Source organism: Centropristis striata, chromosome 17, assembly GCF_030273125.1.
Source record: "Centropristis striata isolate RG_2023a ecotype Rhode Island chromosome 17, C.striata_1.0, whole genome shotgun sequence".
NCBI classification, from domain to species: Eukaryota; Metazoa; Chordata; class Actinopteri; order Perciformes; family Serranidae; genus Centropristis; species Centropristis striata.
In genome coordinates this window covers 24671817-24699599 of record NC_081533.1, presented here as the reverse complement: position 1 = coordinate 24699599, position 27783 = coordinate 24671817, and the positions used below count along the sequence as shown (strand labels likewise).

Sequence of the window (27783 nt, the reverse complement as noted above, 5' to 3'; positions counted from 1 at the left end):
CCCTCCCCCTCCGTCGTATAAGCAGGGTATTCATGTGTCACTAATCACAAACAAAACAGTAAACCTAGAATTTAGTTTAAAAGGAGCATTGAGTGTGTATGACAAGTTTGTCTTTTGTAGAAAAGTCGATCTGATTTTTCTGCTTGTGGATAAACTCTTATCATCCTTTTATCCGGATTATAATTGAAAACCGATTTTTGTCTGAAATGCTCAGATAAGAAGAGAAATGACAAATAGTGTAGAAACAAAAACTCAACATTGTCTGTGTTTTTCATTGTTCTCATAATTAGTTTGTGGAGTGACTTTTTGCATATCTCACACCTTGTCGAATAACTGCTTCATTAAAATTTAATTAGATGAAGGTCAGAACATGATATCAGCATTTGCTTATTAAAAGCACTGAGCGCTCTGTTTTCTTTCGATATCAGCAGTCGGGAAAAAAGTGTGAATATTTACAACAAGATGTTGAAATATCTTCTGTTCCACCCTCAACCTCTCACCATGTGACCACCACTCTGTTATATATTTGACGTCTGAACCCTCCATACACTATCAAGTGATATTTTGCCAATAACTCTCATAGAAAGGGCTTCATGGGAGAGAATTCACAGACAGGAACAAGCATGCAAATCAGATACAGATCTGGCATTTTTACTGACACAGAAAGGCACCTCGCAATTCTTCATTTTAACTGCATGCCCTCACCAGGCGCCTCCAACCTCCACACGTCTATTTCGCAGCTGTATAATTCATCCCACAAAGAGTGAGGATTGTAAAAATGAAAATGCCTTTACAGAGTGTTTTGGTAGGAGGAGGCTCGGTTATGATGCACTTTGGAGCGACCAGACACAGCACAGTGAAGACGAGGGATTTGGAAAGTAGTTAAGGTGGCTTTACAGGCCGAGTGCAGTAAGTATACTGTAACCTGTCTGCTCAGGTCGCTGTGAGACTCTGCCGCAGCCAGGTTTGAGGGGAAAAAAAGAGTATCATCCGTCACCTCAGCTCTCCAGCACGAGCTCGTCATCCCTTTTCCTGAAAATATACTTGACTTCTCCTCTTTGTTACTCACCGCACTCTGTCTCGCTCCATCGAGACCAAGTAATTTAGCTTGGAGAGGAGGAACATGCCTCTAAGGAGGCAGGTGCTAACTAAAGGAAACTAAATGCATTAGATATTTCATTATCCAAAGAGAGTGGGCTGCTGGAAGCGGTTTCAAAATCAGCTGCCGCGCATGTGATTTGTTTTCTTTCTTTTTTGTGTCTGTGTTGTTTTTCCGAACACTTACACAGCCTTAAAAATGATGACAGATTTTCATTTGCTGCAATTACCGAAAGTGTTTCAATTCTGAAATGCTATCTAAAATGTGACTATTATCAGAGATCTGTGACGCTTCCATGAAATCAGTGTGTGACAGAAGTGTGCTTCTTTGATTTTATTTTCCAGTACTGAGCAGTTGTTTAGGAGTTTGTTGTTTTTTTTTCTCCAACCTGGCTCTTATTTGTGTAGATGTCGATCATTGTCATCTGTAAAAAAACAAAATCACATTGTTCTCACAAAGTTTATTGCTGAGTTCTGGGAACACAGCAACATTTCAAATTTACTGAGAATCTTATGTTTTTTTTTTTTTTATTTCAAATGAAGATTGCTGTACTTCTTGCAGATTCTTCTTTGTTGTATGTAAAATGTGGCAATAGACTCCGTTACGTCAGACATAAGCCTCATTTATGCTCTTTATATCTGAAAACCAGTCCATTTCAAACATTAACTGTCACCGACATACTTCGGGGCGGCAACTTTTACTAAAAAAAGAGCCGGTGTTGGCCAAAAAAAGAGAAATAATGTTGTAACAGAGTCGCAAAACGGCCTATTAAGTCTTAATTAGATTACCAGCATTACTAACAGGTCATATTGAGCATTTATTAATATGATTTTGTCAAAAAGTAGCAAGGACCAAAGTGAAAATGAGAGGCTTGACGCTGAAGACATTTTTAATGCCATATATAAGCTGCACATTTTTACAATCGAAGAATACAATTGCTCTGGGTCTACAGGGTCTACACCAATGATAGATAAAAATCATTCATTTCATATAAATGATTTAGTTATAGCCACAACACAAGTAACAATAAACTGCTATTTTAACTAGAACTGTGGATGGCCTGAAGAGCCACAGGTTGCCTCCCCCTGCAGCTCAGAGTCAAACATTTCTGACAACAACAACCATGTCGACGGTCCTAATAATGCGCCTCTTGAGTCAAAAATGGAGGCAGCTTTGTAGACATCGGTGGTCTCTGAGGCCATTAAATACATCGCCACATGTGGACAGAACATTTCTTCAGTAAATCTCCTGAAGAAGTCGCCATTTTCAAAATGTTTTTGTCATGTCTTGTGGTTGTGTCTTGCTGGAACTATTCACTCCATTTCCCCAACAACTTCCAATGGCACTGCTCCTTTTCGTTCATTTCCGTATACTTTCAGAAACTGTGCAGAAATGCGGGCGAAAGGAACAGACAGAAGGCTCCATACAAACACGTATTTAACACTGAATAAAAATAAGCCTTTAGGTTTCTGAAAAGCCATTGTAAAGCTCAGTGTGGTGGTTCGGCTGTGGCTCCTGGCTAATCCAGAAAATGATCGAAGATCTAGAGAGTGGGTGGAGCTGAGGCAGGCTGAATGAAGCTAAATATGTTTTACTTCTGCTGTAAAGTTTAGCATTTTAATATGGGGGTCCATGGGGATTGCCTGCCTCAAGTGGCCATTCGAAGAAGTGCAGTTTCTGGCCCTTCCATGTTGGCTTCATTTTTATCCACTTTTACTTTGACGAGGGCAGTGTTGTCATGATGTAGTCGAAGCAGCTGCATCATTTTTGTATTTTTTTTTTCCAGATCTGTAGATAATCTAACCCTTTTGAGACAGTTGCTAATTGCCACAAATTGGGTTTAAGAAAAAGACAAAGTCTTACAGCATTACTGAGTCATTCTGTAAACTGTCTTTTTATCCCAGCTTGAGCCTAGTATGTAGAGTTTTAGATGGCCAAAAATAATCCTGATCAGAGGGAATCCAAGTGAGTGGATTACCAACAGAAGTTTGGTTCTCAAATACGATGAAATGAGTCAGAAGTCTAAGCAGCTACTCCAAGTTTTTTTGTTGGAATTTGTAAGAAAGGAGATGGTGATGTATTAAATTCTGTCAGATTATTACTGTCACAGGATGTGTATTAGCTGGGACTGGATCTTATTTATCTCTTCTTGTGAATTAATACATTTCTTCCCAGTATCTTTACATATCTCTCTCTTTACCAGTCTGGTGGCATCTTTTGAATTATCTTCTATCAGTACCCTATCTGTGACACTCTCATCACATTCTTTGAGTCAAGGAGAAAGAAAATTGAGAGAGAGACTTTGTCATTTGTATGCAAAGAGAACGCCGAAGCTATCTCCTAAATATGAGAGCCATCCAGTGCAATTTGGCCATGATTGGGAGAAATGTGAGTAATCTTTCGTACCATGCGTCCTATATGATGGATGGCATTCTGCTTTGACAGAGAGAGACACACAGAGAAGCCAGTGTGGGGGTTAGAAATGCGCATTTGTGTGCTTTTTCGAGGTGGTGTTCGTCAAGCACGTGTAGCTGCGTGCATTCATGCATATCAATGTCTGCTCTGTGGATACACTGCGAGGGTTCCTACTGTGTTTGTGTTCTTGCTTCAGCAATCTGACACGCTGATTTGGAAAGGCAATGCAGGAATTATTGATACAGGAGCTCGGTGTGGTCATGTGAAATGCAAACTCGATAGTGCGTGGCTGCCAGACAGAATGAGATTATCTTCAATCTCTCAAGGGTCAGACCCCTTCACGCACATACTGGATGCTCAGTTGATTGTTGAAGTTGGGATTTTTGCTGCTTCGGTCGGCAGTCCAAAGGTTTACCAAGCCTACGACAAGTTACTGTTAGGGACTTAAATAATCCAGATCATATAAACCGGAACATATATGTTCCGGCTGGTGTTCGCATAGGATATACAGAAATAATAGTTAAGATAGAGAGGGAATCAACATCGAAGATATGTTAAGTGTGCTTAGAAGCTTATAAGCCAGCTAAAATGCAAGACCAGAATATGCACACAAAAAATGAGTGTGTTATATGTTTGGTTTTTTGGGGGGGGGGTTTTATTATTGGTGAAATGACGTAACAAACAAGGTGACATGAGAGACAAATACACTACACCATGTGGACTACAAGGGACAGCAGACATACAGCACAAACAACAACAAAGAAAAACATAAATGATAAACGATCTGTACAGATGCATCACAGGTGTATGTGTGTGTGTGTGTGTGTGTGTGTGTGTGTGTGTGTGGATGATGGATGTATGTTATATGTTTAATATGTTTGTTTGGCTGGTGATCGAAGCAGCCACCTGCATTATTTTCCCAGCATTTGGCTGGTGGATGGGGCTTATTTTGCGCCCTCTGTAAGAGTCTCGTTATGCAGCATGTTGGCTGGAGTGGGGTTTGAACCTCAGACCTTTTGCTTCAGGGGAAGTTGGTCTAACCAGTGAATCAAACTGCTGTGCAAAGCAATTTCCCTGTGGTTGAGCAGGCTGAGATCACTGCTTGAGGACTGGGTGAGTGGTGTTGAATTTTTAGTCGGAGCTCCTTCTCATTTTTTTAAATTGAGAGGGAAAAAGGACATGAATGGGATGGGTAGAGCAGACAGCAGAATATACTTTCTGTTGGGAGGGGGGGGTATCATATCAGTCACCATAATACCTGTTAGATTCTTATAGGATAAAAAACAATACATTTTGATAATGGCAACATCTCTACTTCTTGCTGTAGTGATGCCAAATCATTGCTTTCAAAACTTACTGAAGTAAAAAGTACAAAAGTATCAGCAACAAAATGTACTTAAAGTAACAAAAGCAAAAGTACCTGTTGTGTAGAATGACCCCACTCAGAGGGTTTTATATATTCTATTTATGTTGTTGGATAATTATTTTTGATGCATTTATGTAAGCAGCATTTTACTGTCTTCAATCACGTTTTTTTATGTGAAATCTTGATTTGAAAAGCAGCTAAATGTAGTGGCGTAAAAAATACAACATTTGCCTTTAAAATGTTGTGAAGTAGAAGTATAAAGTTATATAAATGGAAATACACAAGTTAAGTAGATGTGCTTCAAAATTGTACTTAAGTACAGTACTTACTTAGTTACATTCCACCACTGACATTTGCAGGATTATTTTTTATTATTTTCTAATACATTCATTTTGCACTGACAAGAGTCATTTTTTGTATTTGGCAACTGTTTTGCACTTTAAACAGCAATTTAGGTTTATGGTTGGTTTTTATTTTGTTGTACGATTTTTATTTATTCAGACTCTCAAAATGTTCTATATTTGTTTCAGTATTTTGTCATATCGTCAAGAATATCGTTATTGCAAAGATACCCTGAAATACCATGATATTATTTTAAGGCCGTATCGCCCACCCCTACTTTCTATCCTGTGGTACAAATATCTCCAAGAAATATCACCTGCCTTGGATTTTTGAGGCTATTTCAGAATTTATGGGAACACCTATCAGTCCATAGTTTAAAGTTCTTCACAGATGATCGACAAGCAAATAATAAGACAGAAAAGTTTATACCATAAAAGCTATAGAAAAAGACAAGAAACCTCAGCACACAAATCAATGTAAATGATGGGAATGTAATTTTAAAAAAACAACGTTTAAGAGCTATAGGAGCAATAGTACTAAAACTGAGTGAAATAAAATATAGTCAAAATTAAATTAATTAAAAATTAATAATTAAATAAAACACAAAAGGAGAATAAAACATGATGTCAATAAAGTACAATGAAAGATTAAAAGATTAGATAAAATTAATAAAAATACAGAAACAGAAACAACAAAAGTGATACTGGTATAAAAAAAGCAAGATAAAATATTTTTTTACTACATGAATGCAAAAAAAAAAGTTACAATCCCTTTTAATACAATGTGATTAATACATGTAAATCGATTCATATAGCAACTTTTAATTATTTGTAAGAAGAAAACATATTCAGGACTCGTTCAATCACTGTAGGTACAGTTTATTCAATATAAATAGAATATTTAATATATATGTAAATATATTCTGCACTCTCTCTGCTGCTCCTCAAGACTGTTTCTGTACGTTTGTGCGTGCATCTATGCATTGTCCTTATGCAACAGCATACAAGAAAAACAGAAGGAAATCAAGCACAGGAGAGGCAGTAATAGAGGTCGAGGAAGAGAAATCAACCTTCTCTATGTTTTTCCATCTGGCTGATTGAGGGACGTGATCTTTTCTCCCTCCATCTCCACTGACACCCTGATTCAACAGTCGCCTCTCCAGCCCTGCCAGCGCGCTGCAAATGCTAACCGCCGTGGAATCATCCACGCAGCGGAACACGACCGACTGTGTCCGTATGCTAATATGGAAATGTACCTGTCTGCACACGGGCAGACGAGTTTCTCCGGCAGCAGACAAGTGGCAGTAGAGGTGGAGAGGAAGCAGCAGGCAGTCTCCAGCGACGTCTCTGCAGGGAGTTCAATATGTAATGAAAAGCTTCGCCGGGCCACCGAGCACTTGACCTTGCCTTGGCTGCCTTAGCGACAGACATGCTTACAGTACATACGTCACCTCCACCACAATGAGCTTTTTATATCCGCCACCAATGTGCAAGTCGGGGAGGTAGAACAAGAGCAGGAGGCAAAGATATGAGAGTGAGACTGTGCATCCATTCAGACATTAGCAATGATGATGAGACCAGAGAGGTGGAACAGCGCGGTACAAAGCTCCGAGCATTTTAAAAAATATATTTTCGAAGCTGCAACACTTATGTCGACACACTGTATGCGGCCTGAGCACTGTGTGTGTGAGATACACAGAGTAGAGATTTTGAGAGATGAGAGAAGTGACAGTGGGAGAGAGATGAGAGAGAGGGCAGAGAGCAGGAGGAGGGGGAGGGGGAGGACAGCGAGGGGGAGAGGGGCTGCATTTGCCTGTGATGCTAAAAATAAAACCTGCAGAGCCGCTTTTGAGTGTGCACTAGAGCAGACATTCATCTAGAGCACAATTATATATGCTCTGTAGTGCTATGTGCACACATGCACGCAGCAGATACAGCATCTTCTGCATTATCTGTGAATCAACTGAACAGGCATGAAGACTCACACACACACACACACACACACACACACAAACACACACAAACTCTGTTACTGTGTAAAACTTTTGCTGCTCAAGGAGTGTGGGGTGAAAAATGCCTGCTCAACGCTTCAGCAGGGGGTCGTGTGTGTGTGTGTGCGTGTGTGTGTGTGTGTGTGTGTGTGTGTGTGTGCGTGTGTGTGTGTGTGTGTGTGTGTGCGTGTGTGTGTGTGTGTGTGTGTGTGTGTGTGTGTGTGTGGTCCCACGCCCAGACAGCAGTGTGAAACGTGACCTGACAGGACCAGAGACGATATAAAGACACACACACACAGGGTGAACACATCTCTCAAACGCTTGCACGCACACACACACTATCCTCAGTCTCCATAGCAACCTCTGGGAGAATTGATGAGCAAAGTCCTCTTGACTCCATGTGAGGGGAGAGAGAAAGGGGGACGGTGGTGTCTTAAGTGTGTGTGCGTTGGGTGGTATAGGGTGTGTGTGACTTTGAGAAAGAGGACAGGCTGGTCCACTATTTTCCGTGAGGGGATTAGAACCTCAGCTGGCCTGCATCACACACACACACACAGATTGACACACATTCCCATGGGCAGGTGAGACGCCCTCCTGCAGCGACACACAAATTAACACAGTTACAGACATGTATTCAGACAGCTATCACAGCTTCTCTGTCATCGCTCCTCAGATGTCGTGTCTCCTCTGTTTGTCCCTGGTCTTGATACTCTCTCACCTGACATGTCTGCTGCTTTCTTGACTCCCTCATATTATCTGCTCACCTGTTTTCACACCACCTCCTCTCCTCTCTCCTCCTATAGATTCACACCTTCCGGAAAGACAGTACAGTACTGCACCACTGCTGTCTGTCTATCACTATTGGCCTCATTCCTTCTTGGAAAGGTTTTCCAGTCATACATGAATATGTGCAGTAGTGTAACCTTTATTTAACCAGGAATATCCCATTGAGATCAAGAACCTCTTTTTCAAGGGAGACCCGGCCAAGATAGGCAGCAGCAAATACAAAACACAGTTACAAAATTACAGTTAAAACACAAACAAAGAAAAAAAAGGATTACATTTACAAGCAGATTATGAAAAAGATGTACATGTTGAGCTTTCTTGCCTCACAGCAAGAGGATCGCCAGTTCGACTCTGCATTTTTCCCCTGTGTCAGCGTGGGTTCTCTCTGGGTACTCTGGCTTCCTCCCACAGTCCAAAAACATGCAGCTTAGGTTTAATTGGTAACTCTAAAGTGAATGAGAGAGCGTGTTTCTGTCCTGTTGCCCCACGACCCAAGTTGGGATAAGGGGTTAAGTGTGTGGGATTAGTAAAAAGTGGGTGCGTCTGTAAATGGGAGACTTGAAGATAGCCATAGAAACCATTTATATTCAAATATTGAGGTCAAAGGTCAAGGGACTGCTTTGAAAAGTTCCATGCTTGTTTTTTCCCTTGCTACACTTGGAGCGCAACTAAAAGATGATATTTTGTTGTCTCCTTGTTTCACTTTTACCTAAGCAACTCTCACATCCTTTCACGTGTTTGTTGCTCCTCTTCTTTTTCATTTAATCCACCCCCCACCCCACCCCTAACACACACACACACACACACACACACACACAATTTGCTGTGGGCACTCTTTAAAAACTGAGTTATGGAGCAGATTATGCTGATGTATGTTTCACATGTCAAACAATCAGCTTTGTAAGTGAGGAACCATGGGCTGGTAATAGCCAGGGATGGATCATCATTACAGAGGGATGACAGCCGTTTGAATCATTGCGCGGCACTACAGGGCTAAATGGGAGACTTAGTTCTCCCTTGGGGATGGCAGAGTTGTTTGGGGAGCCAGACAGAATAGCATCTAATGCATCTTTACATTCAGATTGACACTCATAATGACAGGATATTAGTGAGTTTACGTACAATTGTCAGCAAAAATAAAAAGTAGTCAGCGTTTGTTCAAGAACCTGCAGTGGCACTGTGATGTTTGTATGTGTGGACTAAAACCAACACAGCCTTTAAGCTCTCTCCACATGCAGCTGACACATATGCATAATAAGCAACATATGACATCAGGATGCAACAGTGCTATGCATTTAATATTCCACCGCACTGTAGCGTCTGTGTGTTTATTTTTGCATTGTTTGTATTCGAACACACACACACAGCTCACACAATATGTCATCCATTATATATGCAGTTATTTTATGCGGAAGAATTTACATTACAATTTCTGCTGTATCCACTTTGCCTCAACCTTCCGGGCTATTCTTTAACATCAGCTTTCTTGAGTGATTTCCTGCTTTTCTCCAAACTATCTTAATAATCCTGAGGTGTGAAGTCGAGGAAAGGAGTGGCAGGCAAGATACTTGGCAGCTGAGTAAATTGAAAGATTTTCCAGGCCTCTCCCTCAGAAATGACCTCATTGTGTGGCTTCATTACTTCCTAGTTTACTAAGAGGTGGCTGTCAATGTCTTTGCCTCTGCTGCAGTGGAATTCTGCCTGTGTGGCTGTTGAATATTACAACCATCTCACTGTGGGACGTGCAAAAAGCTGTAGCCATGTTCACAAATTCACTACATTTTCTCCTTCAGATTATAGAATATAATTACATAAAATCTGCCATTCAATTGACCGTTCACAGAACTCAACAGACACACATATATCTGCTCCAAGTTAAGATGCTAGCTAGCAAACATGAGCTAACTAACGATTGTTGAGCTGTTAGATGAGATTACCCAAACTGGATTTAACAGCTGTGGTATCAATGTAGCCTACAGATGAGGTGTTTGTAACGCTATGCTAGATGCTAGAGATTTTGTGGATTGTGCTACAAAACAATCAACCTCTGTAGCACCAGTGTTATGAGCAAAAAAAGTTAATATGCAGCCCTGTAATGTATATATCAATGTTGAACATATTGCAGCCTTGATCTTGAATATATATCGTTCAGTTATTATTATTATGTGCTAAGGTGAAGAACTGTAAAAAAATATATATATATTAAAAAACTATATACATTAAATAATCCTGGGCAACATTTTACTTATTACTCATAATTTATACTTGTTTTTTTCCCTCTTTTTTGTCTTCTTTTGGTCAGTTAAGTATAAAACCAAACAACATACCATTAGATTTAGCAGGTTAACAACAACTGAACTGGCCACAGACAAATTGGTTGACCCAAGCAACAAAGGTTCCATTAGACTTTTCCGTTGTCCGTCATTTTGATTGACAGATTCATAAAAATTCTGTCTTAAGATATTATTATACGTCATTTTATTTATTTTTAATTATAAGACATAATTAAGAGCATTTAACTTTAGTTTTTAATAATGAATATAAATAAAAATCTTCCAGGCCTACATCATGCCGTTTTAAGGGCACAGAGAGAAAAGATGAATAGCAGTCATTTTTTTAATGTCTGTGCCAAAATGCCAAAAAATTATAAACAGAAAAGAGGTGAAACAAGCTTCTCCTCCATTGTCCACTGCACCAATCCCTCTTTTTTCACCTCCATTATCAACGACATCACAATTTCTGTGCTTTTGAAAGAAACTTTGGACATTTTGGTATCGTATGATACTAGCTGAAGGTGGAAGTTAGTTTTGCATGTGAGATCAAGGTAAGACTATATAATAGATCATTAATATACACCAGCTGGACAGGAGTGTGAATTTATTTAATTTTGGTAGATCACCCCAGTTTTCTATGCTGTCAAAAGGACATATTGTTTCCGTCATCAGTGAAATAATCTGTCAATGACAGACAGTATTTTAAGTCATAGCAAATAATTGCTTCATTGTGTAAATATATTTAGAAAGCACAGATCGTTAATCCTAAAATATAACTGCAACATTCATATTGAGGTAGCCCTTTTTGTTCAAAACTATCGTATTATTTGATATCCATATCACCCAGCCTTTCTGTACAAACTAGTAGAGGGAGCTTGGCATCTCCAAAATTCAGCGACCAGGATCAGGAACAAAAAGGTAGAGCTCATGAGTTTGGCAGTGTTGAAAGTGTTGGAACTGATTCATATTCAGCACCCTGGACAGCGGTCGTGACATTATTTGTCTTTAAATAGCTGGAAGTTTTTGGCATTTTCTACTCTGTGCTTCCACCACAGTGTAAAAAAATCCCTGCTTATATTCACATCATTTCCTTATTGTTCCCCTCACTGCCTGCTGCCTCCCCAGCCCGTTACTCCAGCCTGTGCCAGTTGTCACATCACACTGGATGAGGCTGCAGCTCCAGCTGTTGGACTCTTGGTCCTCCTTTGGACAACACTGTGCTGAGGCACCGTGGGGCACTATGACCCATCTACCCTCTTCTCACATGGATTTCCACTATCTCTACCCTGCCATCACCACTGCATTAACCCATCAAGCCTGGCTAACACAGCACCTGAGGCCAGGAGATAGTGTGTGTGCACTTCACTGCTCATGTCAGATGCTAACACACACAGAAACACACACACACACACACACACACAGGCAATGTGAATGTTAATAAAAGTCATTTGCATTACAGGGAGGGTGAGGTCAAGGACAGGACTGCCCGGCGTCGACCACATGGTTGGCCGGGGCACCTGTGATTGACGGGAGGAAAAGCATGATAATGTCAGAGGCGATAGGACACCTGACATGAGCGGACACACACTGTTACATGTACACATGCATAATAAAATGAGACAGCAGAGGGCCGAGGGAGAGAGAGTTGGACAAAGGCAGAGCAGGGAGAGTAGTGAGAGAAATGGAGTTCACTCATCCGTGCAGTTCACTCTCCTCCACACATGCACAAACACACACATGCCAAGCACAGGCTGGCCGTAGTACCTCACTGGCCCAGTAACAGATGCTGTGAGCAGTGTGAGAGCCAGGCTACACCTGCTCCCCTCTGCTGCTCCACCTCCTCTTTGGTCCACAGCCCCACATCCACACAGAGAGGCACAGTCTCTGCCTCGCCCCGTCCCATGCCAAGCCACCTCTCGGCCTGGCAACTTCCCGTGCCATGCCCCCCCTTCATTCTTTCTCCACCTGGTTTCCTCCACACTAAGGATTGTTTACACATAGACGGATACTTTTGAAAAAGTAGCCTTATCTGTGCATTGTGGCCTTTCATGCACATGCAAATGGGGCTTGTGTAAAAGTCTGGGCAGGGTGAAGATTTTGTACAAGTCAGTGTTGTGTGTGTTGAGTTTGTGGCCTATATTAGTGTGTCCACCTTTATCTAAATATTGTGAGGTGTCAGAAATAAACGCATTTTGGGCACATATGGCTGGTTCTAATCTTGCTATTGGGAATTTTTACATGTACATACAGGTGCATCTCAATACATTAGAATATCATGGAAAAGTGAATTTCCAGTAGTTCAAGTCAAATAGCCCCAACCAAGTATTGAGTGCATATAGATGGAGACTTTTCATAGGCCAACGTTTCCATATTAAACATACTTTTTAAAATTGGTCTTTTGTAATATTTGAATTTTGAGGCACTGAATTTTAGGTCTTCATTAAATGTAAGCCATAATCATTATAATTAGAAGAAATTAAATAAATTAAGACATGAAATTCATTCTTCTTTGTGTAATGGATCTATATATAATGTTTTATTTCCACTTTTTGATTGAATTACTGACATAAATAAACTTATTGAGATGCACCTGTACATATAAACCGTTGGAATCATTTAGTTGTTTGACAATCCTCTGTTAATTGTGGTTTGATTTTCATTGTGATATGTTTGGAAGAGATTGATTGACAGGAGGTGTGAATGTGCTATGGAGTGATTGATGCACCACTGCAGCCCATGATGTATAATAATAATACAACCACAATGCAGTCAGGTAGTAATAGACTTCTTTAGTCTTTTGAAAGGCGTTCTTCTTCTTCTTTCTTTCTTTCTTTCTTTCTTCTGTTTCTTTCTTTCTTTCTTTCTTTCTTTCTTTCTTTCTTTCTTTCTTTCTTTCTTTCTTTCTTTCTTTCTTTCTTTCTTTCTTTCTTTCTTTCTTCCTTTCTTTCTTTCTTTCTTTCTTTCTTTCTTTCTTTCTTCTGCATCTACTTTGTTGTCTTCTTCAAAATGGCTTAAGGGTTAAGATTACACTGTTGTGTTTTTGCATTTTCATGTAGACATGTTTTTTTTAAGTGTAAAAAAAAAAACATTTTCACAAAACCTGTGTCCATGTAGATCAAGCTTTAGACCAAGCACTGCCATTAGTGTGTATGTGTGCCAAACACACATTCAACAGTGTCCATTGCAGTTGGTTGGTAAACAAATGATCGATTTCTCTCTCTTCCCACACTCAGAATTCTGTATGCATACAAATCAGCACTTGTTAATTAACGTTAAGGCAAGCTGTGAATTTTAGAGCTCAGAATTCTATGTTAATTTCAGTAAACTACAGTCTTGAACACCTGCAGACGCTTCCGGTTTCGACCTGTTGCAACAACTGGCTTGTTAAATGAAAACCTTCCATGATTCTCTAGGGTGCCTAATGTGTGTGTGAAAGTTCATTCGCACTTATTCCCCTTCAGCATATTGAAGAATTAATGAATATGTGTTTATATAATGGTGATGGAGGGGTTTTAAATATGTAAAAGATGGGGGTAGTGCGTATGTTATCCACTTGTGCTGCTCCAGGATGAACCAGTGTGGGCATACCATTAGGAAGCTTGCTAGAGCTAATTAACTAATTAAGCAGCCTATCCTGGGGAACCAACCTGTTGCTAATCAGCGGGTCTAAATGTGCCGGGTTCACTAACCTAAAAGGAAAATTAAACTCTGCTGCGTATCCTTCTTCCACTCGCCACGCTTACTTCCTGCAACCCCGACATGCCTGCTCACACTCAGCTGTGTGGAAACAAAGACGGGCTGATGATAATGAGAGTGTATTCGTACAAACAGTCCTGTGTCGTGGACGGATGCGCGTGGGCGCACACACAGGCACGCTGAAAGTAGTTCATGTTTTCATACGGAAAGCTCCATAATCTGTTGAGCTTTGAATGAGGCAGATGGTACCTCTAAAGTGGTGCCGCAACAAGCTGGAGCTCCTGTGTCAAAAACGTGCCTTTTTTCTCTGTATGAGGCTATTTCCTGAACACTTCGGGAAAATAACATTTCAAAGCGCCGTAAATGAATCGCTGCTTGACATTGTAGTACAAAGCCTTGTTGCCATGCAATTATCGTGATCTGTAAATGAAAATGAAAAGTTATTGCAAGCTTTAATTTGAATGAGGTAGATGTAATATGATTGGATATAACCCTGAACATGCCAACATGTGATTCGTGCCCATGCATTTGCATGTTTGCACGCTTAACCCTCTACGGCAACTTCTGGTCTCTCTTGTGCCCTCTGCTAGCCTTTTGTCAATGTTTGTACATACAACAGTCAGCCCATGACAGTTGACTGTTGAATTAGCAATGTACACAGTTATGAAGACACTCTGTCCTTGGCATGTAGATTTGGCTTCTGTGTGTGTGTGTGTGTGTGTGTGTGTGTGTGTGTGTGTGTGTGTGTGTGTGTGTGTGTGTGTGTGTGTGTGTGTGTGTGTGTGTGTTTGTTTCAAGCTTGTCTTGGAGTACCAAAAAACGGCAACAATCAACTGACCACTTGCTAAACTCTTCCCTCAATCAGTGATTGTGTAAATATAGCTTATACCCCTTCAGAGTCCTAATCTTCCTAAACTGGTTCCAAAAGAGGCACCATACCACGAATCGCTGACATCAGGGGCTGGAGGTGGGGTTATTGTGACCAAAAAGACCATGTGACACGTACATCATACATATTATTTGATTTATTTAACTGCAAAAGTGATTCATACGGGGTAACGCTAGCGGGCTAACATTAGCTTACAACAAAGTCTAACATTAACAACATTCGTTCAGTGTTAATAAGAACATAATCGCCATCAAGAGCATTCAGGACAAGCAGAACAAATGTGTTGTACATGTTGTGTTTGGATGCCAATGTAGGCTCACAAAGCCAGGAGCAACATGAACATTGAAGAGACAATGAAATCTGCCATTGATGTTATTATACTTGCTGAGAGAGTGGAGACGTTTCCAGACATTTCCAGTGACGTAATGACTTGGCTCTCCAGCATGTGGAAAAGCAAACAGGTTCTGAGACGGTTCGCAAGTTAACCTAACTGTGAACCAGCACCAGCAAAAGAACTAGTTTCACGTTAGTGGGAAAGGGGTATTAGAAGCCTTAGCTAGGCACAGTATTCATCTTAAGCTGCACGTGCAAAACAGTGTGCATAGAGCTTCAATAGCCGCAATGCTCATTTCAAAACCAAACAATTACAGGTGAAAGGGTCTTTTAAATAAGCTTCAGCTAACTATTTTACTCATAGTATTAAGTTAGGGTCCCCAGAGGTATGTGGCATGTTATTAGCCTGCTACAATACTTTCTATGGTTACAGGCTGACAAAAAGATACCTGTGGGATCTACAATGCAACTGTATCAAAGGTTGGCTTAATGTTACCAGTTATTCTTCATTCTTTAATCCTAATCTTTTGAAAAAGTGAAATGTACTGTCTGTAAACATTAGACCAATGTGCTGCTCTTCCAGATAGCTTTCTCTATGGTAAGCATCCAAACCAAGTGTTGAGTTAAAACATTTGCATTTATTACAGTAGTGAGTAACCTACAATACACAAACAATGCTGCTTTATGTATCTTTAATGAAATAAACATGGAACAGTTGGTGAGGATGGTGAGGTTATCAGTAGCCTCTGTAGTCTTTTCGCGTGTAATTAATGGCTTCAAGTTCGGGATGAGATTTCATCAATACCAATGCCATTATCAGCACTACTTATCAGTCTGATTTTTATTGATTTTCTCATTGATTTCTGATCCATTTCCTTTCTCTGAGCCAAACCAAGGAACCCGTGTGCATAGTGTGTCAAATAATCTCATTCCTGGAATTTAAGCCCATGTTGTGTAAAAAGATGTTTTATCATCTTGCTGGTGTTTCCACCCTTACTTTAAATGATCATTTTCGAGACGTTACACGCAGCACTGTTGCCATCTTTCTTTGTGAGATCAAACCACTCTTTGGACCATTCCTTCCTCTCCGCCATGATTCCTTTTTGTTGCATGTTCTGAGCAGTCGTAGTTGTGAGTTTGACATGGACATTGATGTTTTGCAATTTGCACGTATCCAGAAGCTCTCTCACGCACATGTGCACAAGAGACAGGGCGGTGTCAGTCTCAGGCTCGGGCTGAAAAATTGCACACTTTGCCAGGCCAGGGCTGATTCAGAGCTGGAGTTGTTGGCCCGTGCAGAGCTCTAATTTTGGTACACAGACAGCTGCGGACACCATGAGAGTCAGACTGAGCCAGAGGTCTTGTCAGGAGGGGCTTGCCAGAATGCTACTTCTATCCAAACCTCCCAAAGGCAATTAAGAGAGGATAAAAGGGGAAATGTTAGCAGGATTTGGGAAAGAAGGGGACAGAAATGATTTGTTCCTATGTTTTTTCTCATGCATTTTCAAAAGTGACATGCAGGACATCCTGCTCGGTTACCAACTCTTTAAAGACGCTAATAGTTTTCATTGTGTGTTTATTAGTGCTAATCTTTGTGAATTGGACCTTTTTTTGCAATGAGGCTCATTTGCATAGAAAGTGGCCCATTTTGCTCCAAATGCATGCATATTACCTCATTTAAATATGTGCAGATAGCACATGGGCGCCAATACACTGCCGCTGACGAAATCTCCTAGCCACGTGCACCAACTTGCAGCCTGACAAAAACAGTGACTCTCAGGGCGAATAGGCCGATAAAGATGTGTGTCTTTGACGTAAACTGGACAAACGCTTGCCTGTGAAACTTGTGAATTTACTCTGCCGCAAGTGTGTTAAAAAATTCAAGCCATATTTGAGGGAGGAAGTGTATATATCCCTGCCTGGCTTGTGATTCACAGCTGTCCACTGAGACGCAGTGGAAAGTTGTCTGTAATGTATTCTAGCCTGCAGCTATGTGACCATCCATATACATCGCTGTCTGAAGCATTAGTGCAACGGCACCCTGGGGTCTAACCCACAAGAAGCCTGTGTGATGTACGATCCAGTGACTCCCACGCCATCCAGCAAAGAAACGACACCAGCTCTCCTCTCTGTAGATATTTCACTAATTAAAGGACTAGTTTGTCAAATATTTGGTCTCCCAGCACCCAAAAGTGGGAAAAGATTAATTTGCTTCTATGTGGTGCTTTATAACATCATGTGTGTTGTGGACATTAAAACAGCATGGTACTGGAACTGGATCACGAACACGAGTGTTTGATGCATGTTCTTGTTCATGTCCAGTCTTTGATCTTTGCCTACAGACGGTTGCTCGGCTCTCTTCTGCCTCTTTTTCAAAAGCCTCTTCTCTCTAATTTTAATGCAGGAGAATTACTATCATTTGTGGTTTGGGGTGAGAGTATAATTATGTTTGCAGAATACACATTGGCTCCCCGAAATCTCTTAATCGTTGTTCCTGCTCACAAAGCATGTCTTCGCGTCTCCTCAAAGCTTTTACCTTCCTCACTCCATCTGACCTCCCCCGCCACCTCACACGTTTCCCCCGCTTCCTAGTGCTGTTTTTTAATTAGAAAGAAACAAATGTGCTCATTAATTGGCCGACTTTAAAGTAAAAGAACACAGGAAGGACAGAAAGAGAAAAAACATTCAGTACTGATGAGGGAAATTGCATGAATAAAATATTTTGTCTTCTGCACATGCACGGAGATCCAAAAGGAGAGATCCTTGTATATGAACAAAGTGTTGAGACTATTTGTTGTATTTTTTAGAAAATAGAATAGGATCAAACGGCGGGTGTTGCCTTACACATGTAAACACGAGATGTCTGGGTGACTTTGCGGAAATTAGCTGGCTCCAAGTGGGCTTTGAGCAGATGTGAGTGGTGGAAAAAGCAAATTGGAATTGGCACCTGATCTGACAACTTGGCAGTGTTCTTACCTCCCGTCCTCAATATGAGTGTGGTAAATTGAGTGCAGCCCAATATGGGAATAAGATGAGGGGGTTTGTTGATTTCTTTCCTTTTTTTTCTTCTACTTTTTCTTCTTTTTGGCTTACTCGCAGGTTTGATGTCAGCAGATCCTCAGAATACTGCTACCTTTGGAGTTGAAGGAATGTATTTTTGGCAACTAATTGGAGACATTTTACCGCCTGCCTTTATTTAAAAAATAGCTTAACCCATAAATAATACATTCCTTTTTAGGTGGGAATAGCAGGTCAACAGCAGATGCCACAAAGAAATTGTGTACATTAAAAGCTGGGGACTTGAAGGTTAATTTGAGATCACATTAGCCATTAACCTGTAATAAAAACTATTTATTAACCAAGCTTAGAACAACATATGTAACATCATCCCTATGCTATGTCTCATAATTGTGTGTCTAACAAATGATACAACCTCTGAATGTGGCTGTAAAGTTTCATGAGGCTGGCATTATCCTAGAGGTTGCAACTGGTCATTTTATACAGTGAGGCAAAGTTTTAGAAAATTGCTATGGGGACTAATATCATCATACACATCACAGTAAAATATTGAAAAAAAGTCTCAGCTTTAAAGTCATACCCAATTGATGCAATTCCAAGACTGTTTAGGGACCCCAGTATGCAGACATAGGCAAAACATATAGACAATTGGCGAAAATAACACAATTATACTGCATGCGAAAAACAAAATGGTTTTGCCCCAAACTGAATGAAATTAGCATGAAGTGGGCATGTCTGCAATGGAGACTGGTGTCCTAATGATTGAGTTTAAATGGCGGAGGTCACACTCGGGGCAGACTTTCATCCAGGAGAACGGGTTTCGTGTCCCATGTGAAAACAAAAGTAAATTACTTTTTACGTAACTTCAATTTTTTTTTACGTAACTTTCGAGGCTCACCTACTTTTTTACGTACATTTATTTACTTTTTAAACTGTCTTTTATAACGCTTTACCAGGAGGTTTTTTGCCCTAAACCTAGGTCAGTGGTTTCATAGCATAAATTAACCGAAACTGCAGCCTTTTTTACAACAGTGAACCATACATTTATGTATAATGAACCCTGATTTTGACAAACGCTCATACGCACCATTGCGGGTGGTATTAACAAGCGATCTATTCTGTCCTTTAGGTTGGAGCTCTTGTTGCTGCAGAGGCACCCCTTTCAAAAAGGCCAAACCAGTTTTTGCTAAAATGTAGCCCAACTTTGGAATGTCCCCATCCTGGCAAGATATCACAATTTAGGTACCAATGGATTCCTTAGATCTTCTTGTTTCATATGATATGACACCATGTTCTCTGAAGTGTTAAGACTGAGTCCGCTACAGCCTCTAAAAGAAAAGTGTTGGCCACATTGAAAACTAACATGACATAAGGCATTTAGGTGTCAGTACATTTTGCTTCCTTACACTTGCCGTGTACTGCACATTGTTCAATTATTCATCAGATATAACATGGATAATGCATGACAAGAATATAGCTGATGTGAAATACTCCAAGGACCTCCAACATTATTCATGTACTGTGAGTGTGTGTGCATTCACATTCATGCTCTCCGAACAACTTGACTCCCAAACTGATTTCCTAGCAGGGGGTTCTCAGTCGTCCCCCTCAGCTATTTGCTCTATGGATACAGCTGTGGGGGGTGCCAGCTAAGACTATGATTATGTACCACTCTATTCACACACTTACACAATATTGCCTTGTGACAGATTTCCTGGCAGAATTGATATTCATGTGAGGGAGGCTAGAGGAGGAAAGGCTCTATCTTCCCTGTCCTCTGTTGTGATGAAAACTGCAGAGAGCTCCACCAGGAATTCCTCCAATTCCAGGCTTCAGTCAGCCCAACCCCACCTTTTAATCCTGCAGCCAGCCTCACCCACTTCATCTTTTTCCTGTTTTTTTTTATTCCTCAGTGTGACTTCACACCTTTCTTTCTTTCACCAACTCTTCCTCTTTCTGCTCTCATCGTTGTTTTTCCTGTAGCTGTATCTCCGCATCCCCTTCCGTTCCCCCCTTATCTCTCTTTTCAGTGTTAAATAAATAAAACAAATTCTCCAGATAAGTGGTTTGTCTGTGGAAAGCGAAAATTAATTACTACTTCAGCTGTTTGTTATAATATAATGAAAAGAAATAAGTTGTTACTGTTGTTTTCAGCCCAGATAAATACCAGATTAAAGTTAAACCATATCACGCTATCGTATTCTAATTTCCTTTTCGTTATAATAATGAGTCCTGAATAATGAGTCTCTCAGATGATGAAGCACTGAGCTACCAAAAAAAAAGTTAGAAAAGTTAACTTATTCCAAGTTGAATTTGGGGTAGAAAATATCTTTCATTTAGTGAAAGGATGGCAGCAACATAGTTGTTACTTGTCACTTAAAAAGAAAATCTTTCTATGGTGAATAGCACCGTGTTAAAACTCCTGAAGCAGCTGCTCTTACAGCGAAGATGGAGCTGTGAAGTCATTTTTTATTGAAAGAAAAGCGAGTACTGTCAGCTAATTTAAACGTTTAATGCCATTGTATTATAATATTATGGTGTATTGCAGCTCATAATGATGAATAGGAGCAATTAGATAAAGAGCGTCATTGAGTAGAGTTTTACTGATGAACTGGCATGGCTGATATTTTGATTTTCTCTTAAATGGCAAATCATAATGAAAATGAGAAAATAATAATAGGGCTCAAATGACGCAATTTCATGATCATTTTCAAATTACGAAATACATCAATTTAAAGGTCCAGTGTATAGGAATTTGGGGGAACTTTAGGGTAAATGGAGTATATTAAACATAACTACAACCCCAATTCCAAAAAGGTTGGGACACGGTGTAAATAGTAGTATATAATAATAATTATAATAATAGTGTTTATATTTACAAATTGATTGAGCCTTAGATATCTTATCATTGCACTGATTTTAATTAAATGTAGGTTACAAAGCATTTGCACATCATTGCATTGTGATATTATAAAATTTATCGCAGTCTCCCAATTTTTTGGGACTGAAGATGAATGTTTTTATTAGCTTAGAGTCCGCCATGTTGCACCGCCACTTTTCTACAGTAGCCTGTAACACCGACTCAAGAGAGGGCCTCACTCATTTTTACATTACCCAACTAACGTCGGACTGTATTTCACAGCCTTTGTTTCAAATTTCCAGAACAAAAGTGAGGACTGGACACCCAAGACCAGACATTTCCTATTTTATGTTGTAGCGAAATTGATCAATGCAGTGCAACTTTTGTGCTCTGATTAATATTAAGAAATAAAGAACTTAAATAGTTGGATCAAACAACATGTGTAAAGTATGTAAATGTATACAAAATTACATATTTGGGGTTAGAACTGCAGGTCTGAATCTGCAGTCTCCTGCAGTTCTACATCCATCCAGTATGGGCACCGACAAGAGGTCAAGAACTGGTCTAAATCTGCAGGTCCAGATCTGCTGACTCCGGGTCTGCAGACAGACACATACTATTGGTGCAGAGGAGAATTAATTTGGTTGCATTTTACAATCCCAGCACTAGATCTAGTCACTAAATCCCTCACCCTGCACCTTTAAAACAATTAATGAAATAAAGTTATCTTTGCAACAACTTCTAAACCGTGTAAAATCATTTTTGAAAAATTGTCTCAGAACCACTCATTTCATAATAAGAACAGTTGAAAACAATTTTAACAAAAAGTTTGAGTGATCATAAATAGTGAAAACATTTCAAGTTGGGCCAATATCACGTTGGCAATGGAAAGCTAGTGAAGTTGTTTTGAGCATGGGTAATGACTACTTTTGAACAATTCCCATAATGACCTGCTCCATTAACACTTCCCTATTTGCAGCAACACCAAGCAAACCTGTTTTATTTTTTCCTGCAAATGAATAAGTGTTACATTTGATGCAACTTGCTCTAAAGTGTAAATCAGGCAACAGCCAGGCCAGACAAACCGCCTGTCGCTCCCTCCAACCCCCGTTTCTCTTCCCTCCATTGCATCTCTCCATCTCCCTCTTTGCCACAAAGTAAGCAGATCAGTTCAGACAAGCCCATCCTACTTATGCATCCACCCCCCTCCTCTATACCTCTCTGTGGTATCCAAAGCCAGGCAGGTCAGAGGAGTTCAAAGTGAAGCCTCCTACTTTCTCTCACAGTTTGCCACCCCTCCTCCATCTCTACCTTTCCTCCTTCTCCATCTTCATCTCCTCTCCCATCCCTCCATGCCCTCCTTTCACTCCAGCGCCCCCTGCGTTCTCAGCACTGTGGGTCAGGCCAGTTCAGAGCATCAGGATGAGCAGTCAGCTCCCGTTATGACAGCCTGTCCAAGCAAATACACCTTCCTCTCCTCTCCCGCTCCTCCTCCTCCGACCCTTCTTCCTCTCTGTCTCTCTAAGAGGCAGCTCCTCTCAACTCTCAGTCCTTCCTGATCCACCCTTACTCTCTCACTGCGATCACACCCCTGCCCTCTTCACCATCCTCTTCCTCTTCTATCTCATGCTCCCGTCCAGCCGTTGTCATCTTCTCTTCCTCCCCTGTAACCCCGCGTTGGCCCTCCCATCCATCACCGGCTCATCCTGTCTTCTCTCGTTGCCATGCATATGTCTCAAAGCCTAATAGCTGTCCCTCTGTCTCCGTCTCTATCAGTTCATCTGTCTCCTCCTCTCTCCTCTTGCGTCACACCACACACACCACTACCATCACCCTTCCTCTGTCCCTCATCCGTCACCCGCTTCATCTTTTTTTCTCCTCCATTTCTCTCCTGTTTTTGTACTTTTTCCTAATGAAAAGATCCGTTCGTTCTGAACCTGGGGATCGTTCATCTTCATTTTCTTGCGTTACAAGCGGTCCGTCTGTTCATTAATCTTTAGCACTCCCCCTGTCTTTCTCTCTCTAATCTATCATCTATCTGCCTCTATATGTAGCTCCTCCAAACTTCAAACCACTCTTTCTCAGATGAAACTCACTCCAGTCTCAAATATATCTCCAATCCATTTACCTGTACGTGTTTATTTGCAGGTACAGAGCGCTAATGTTGTATACAAGTGCTTAGACTTCAACATTTAATGATAGCAAAGAATAAATCCTCTGCATCAGCCTGCATGTAATTGCATCCAATAAAGAAAATGCTTTTACATGGAATGGAACCACTGCTGAGCTTAATTCAATACACTTCACAATATAAGCTTGCAACATTATTCCCCATGGAGATGTTTATTTTTCATTTAATGATTCGCTATCTGTTCCTTAACATAGAAATACAAGTGACTCTTGAAAATGAAACAATAGAACAGGTTTATGTTATGGTAATGACAACTTAGGGCTGCACCAACAAATCGATTAGCATGAATTATCAATCATTTTGGTATATGTGTCACGCCGTGCTGCACAATATACTATAAATACATGAAAAGCTAATGAACCAATAACACTATTTCTTCATTACAGAAACTTCCAGAGTACTATCTGATCAAATATATATTATTTATATTCCCCTTTTATTCTCAGTGCATGGCTGCATCCTCAGTGTCATTCATTTCATTTCATTATTTTGTTGCAGTGACCTTTTGCAGTGACCTCCGTTTGTGCTGACCTTTGACATCAGCAACTGTTAACTAAAACAACAAGTCATGTATTGAGTTCAGTATTGCAAAGGGGTGGAAAATATTTACGGTAAATTTCCAAAAAACTTTCCATGGGGAGTTAGGCTGGGGAATTTTTTTAATATTCCAAATCGGAAACTTTCAATGGTAATTGTGGGAAATTATGGGAGTTAACTGGAAATTGGAGGTCATTTTAGCAAACTGTATCATATACAATCATAAAAAAATCATGTTGTTTTGTCATAAGCAGACATCCATGCAAAATAATGCAATTAAAAAGATGACATGTCAACAGATTTATTTGTAAGAAGAACTTTCAAGTTTTAATTATTTTAATTGAACAATCATTTCTTACGTTGGACAACAAAAACATGAATGTTGACTGAAATTTTTATGTGATTGAGGAACAGCAGAGATATTCAAGTGTACTTGCTGGTAATCTGGTTGTTTTAATAAAGATTATGCTATAAAAATGTCCCTAACTATATTTAAGCCAACCTTCAATTTTAGGTTTGTTTAAACATTTAGTTTTTTAGAAAAAAGTGCTGAAAATAACAAGATGTAAGGCTTTTTTCTAATCTTTTCAATGATTAATTGACTCAAAGTAATGATGGACAGATTTCATGGACGAACATATTTCCCAAAATATCAAAAGGTTAATTGAATTATTTCTTATTTTGCTTATGAATGAGTTGTAGCTTTTCTTTGTCTCTAAATACTACAATATCCCAGAGTCTTGAATAAGAAGCTAATCACTTAACACTGTCTTTTCAGAAATATAAAGGGACTTTTATTCCCAAAAATAACCATCTTGTTAGTGCTTTGCACCAAGTCTCCCTTGGAGTGATAAAAATGCAATGGTCGTACTGTTTTCTACCGACCCTGACCCTGACCTCTTGTTGGAGAGGGCAAGAGTAAGGACAGCTTCCAGAGAGAAATCAATAACACATCACATTATCATTGTTATCATACCAATTAATGTCATCAGCAGCCATTATTAGGGGCAGTGCTACTGTTATCTTTCCAGACTCATTAGTCTGCACACCAGCATTAGCAAATGTCACATTTCCCCTGGTTTGAATTAATGGTTAACACAGGCGCTGACAGTGTTAATTGTTCTATCTTGTGTTAGCCTTACCAGAGTTTTCCCTCTCCATTACTTTAAATTAGCAGTTAGCATCAGTCTGGACAGTGCTAGGTTTTCCCTCTTCATTGGTTTGCATTAGTGGTTAGCGAGGACAGTGCTAAGGTTTCCCTAGTCATCTCCCATTAGCAGCTGTTTAGCCCCGGCTTTCCCTTCCCATTACTGTGACTGACAGTGCAGCCGGGTGGAGGAGAGCTGAACACTCGGAGGACGACAAACCAATGCACATTTATTATGCATCCAACACACACAAACACACACCAAGCAGATGGCACACACACAAGCAACTATTGTCGTGGTACACAACTGAGATCATCAGAATATTTACGTGACATTCAAATATGTAACACTTGCATCACTTCACAACAACTCGTAATTGATTCATTTTCCTTTCCTCCTTTCATCCATTTACTTTTTAACCAAAAACAAAGGGGTTTTTTTGCCAATTCAACTGGTGAAAAATGCTCATTCTGTCAGAATATCTGGGTTGTGATATCGAGAGTAAACATTAAATCAGTTGCCCAGTAAGTCTCATGGTCTTCTTGACATCGACTACAAGCATGCAGATACCTACGTGCACACACTTTGACGTACACACAGAATCAATACCCACCAATGGAGCTGGGGTGTGAGCCCACAGGAGGCAGAGTGTATCTTTAATCCAGTGTTTCTGGGTCATGTCTCTGGTCTCCATATCCTAAAGCAGTGGTTGCTAGAGTTTGCGCCCTTGTGTCTACACTTCATCGCCATCATGTTCTGGATGATTGTTATTTTTGTCTTGTGCTTGTTTCTCGGCTTCTGATGAGCTAAATCAAATTTTACACCCGACCTACTCGATGCAGTTGCCCTTACCCTTGCAAGCTTAAATTATTTAAGTGATGATGAATGAGTTTAAGCCGGTCTGAGAAAGCAAAGCCAATACTTTATTGATTCCACTATTCCACAACTTATTGGGGATTGCTTTGTTATATTCATGAGTACGTTTCACCTACAGAAATATGTTACATCCTCTATGCTTAATAGATGATTAATAGCATCTTCTCATATCAAACAGTTAGACACTAAACAAATACCAATTTTATATCTTGTTAACTATTTTCAACATTTTAACATTTCACATTGGACCAGATTCTTACAGTGGTAGAATTTTTTACCTCTGCCAAGGAGGCTACATTTTCAGTGCAGCTTGTCTGCCAGCAGTAATACTGAACAATAACTTGCCTGATTTCAATGAAATTTGGTGGAGGAGCGTACCATGGGCCAAGGCAAAACTCATTTAATTTTGGTGCTGATCTGAATCACAGTACGGAAACAACATTGTGAGATAGGGCATTTGTGCTGCATTGATGTGGTGTCGGAACAATTGAAAATGTGATTTTCCCAATATGTTTTCTTTGGTCTTCATTGTTATGCAGATACTTCAAACAACTATCAATGTTTGAAAGCTCTGAGCAATAAAATGCAGCACATCTTTGTAGTGTCCATGTTGTTTCCACATAACAACTTAAAGCTCATGAACACACCAAAGTCAATAGACTACAACTCCACAACTTGTATAATTGAAGTGTCTGATTAGCATGTGAATGCACCATGCCTTGGTGGAGGTCTCTTGAGTGCCCTTCTAGTCTTTAATGTGCCTTTGACTCTGATCTCCATCGAAGCTCTTCAACTATAACAATCTGTTTTAAATTGTGACTTTATTGAATCTTTCAAATGACCTGCTTTTTAGTTGGGGAAACCAAGTCTTAGACTTTCGGTTTTAGTCATACTTCATATTCACTTATTTTAGATAGAAGGAGGCACAAAATAATTCCTTTCATCAACCCAAACTGTTATTACAGTGATGCTTTACTCTGAAGTCTGTCTTGCACCAGAAGCCCAGATAAGCGCATAATTTGCCAAAAACTTGTGTTTCTCCAGGTAGAATCTACTTATTCTGAAATCAAGCTGCATTGAGCAGGTTTGTTGTAATCCCTAGATTTTACAGTAGCTATAAATGAATTGACTAAGGAATGTGAAGGAACAGCAGCACTTGGAAGAACCATCGGTTAGATTAGCCCAGTGCTCCTTGAGCATTGCAAGACATGAGAGACCACACAGTAAAGGCATTAAGAAAGCCAGGGTGAAGTGAAAGACACAGAGAGAAGAGACCATTCAAGTGAGTTATCAGTGAGAGTGATTGGGAAAGAGGAAAGAGGGTTGATGAGGGATGGCAATGACAGTAGGAGAGTTGGAGAGCAAGAGAATGTATGCGAAGTATCAGAGTTGACGAGAATGGAAAGGACGGATCAGGCAAGCGAAAGGGACACCAATCAACACCTCCTGATTGCCTCAGGTGTCCTCGGGGAAAGATCGATCCGCGGGGAAGAGGGGTAGGAGGACGGAAAGATAACCACTCCAGACACTCGTCAAAGAATACAAAGGGGTGTCATATCTTCCACCAGCTCACTGCCTCTCTGCAGGCCACTCAGGGGAATGAACCGAGATGGCGCAGTGGTTTGATGCTTCGTCTGGTTCGGTTGTTGTTGACAGTAAATGAATGCTCAGACACTCCTTTCCCAAATGCATGTACTAGCCAATCTGTCCACCCATCAATCACTCAACTTTTGTGTATGTAACTCATTACTTAAACCAAATACAATTCAAAGCGGCAAAGTGGAAGGATGGGAGGATGATCACAGATTTGCCAGCGAGACAAGGACATTTTTTTTCCTTATGGGAATTGAGGGTGTGGAGCTGTTCTCTCAGAGGACTTAAATAAAATGACAGAACGCATTGTTTGTATTTGTCCTCTAGAAGCAACTAATGCTGTTATTTTTCTTGTAAAGAGAGGGTTTTTT

General features: G+C 40.2%; 1 protein-coding gene across 3 annotated transcripts in view; it reads left to right on the top strand.

The window, feature by feature from the left end:
• The window catches only part of nlgn2a (neuroligin 2a), a 232551-nt gene that overhangs the window by 152908 nt on the left and 51860 nt on the right, over positions 1 to 27783 (top strand). The gene's annotated exons all lie outside the window — the stretch shown is intronic.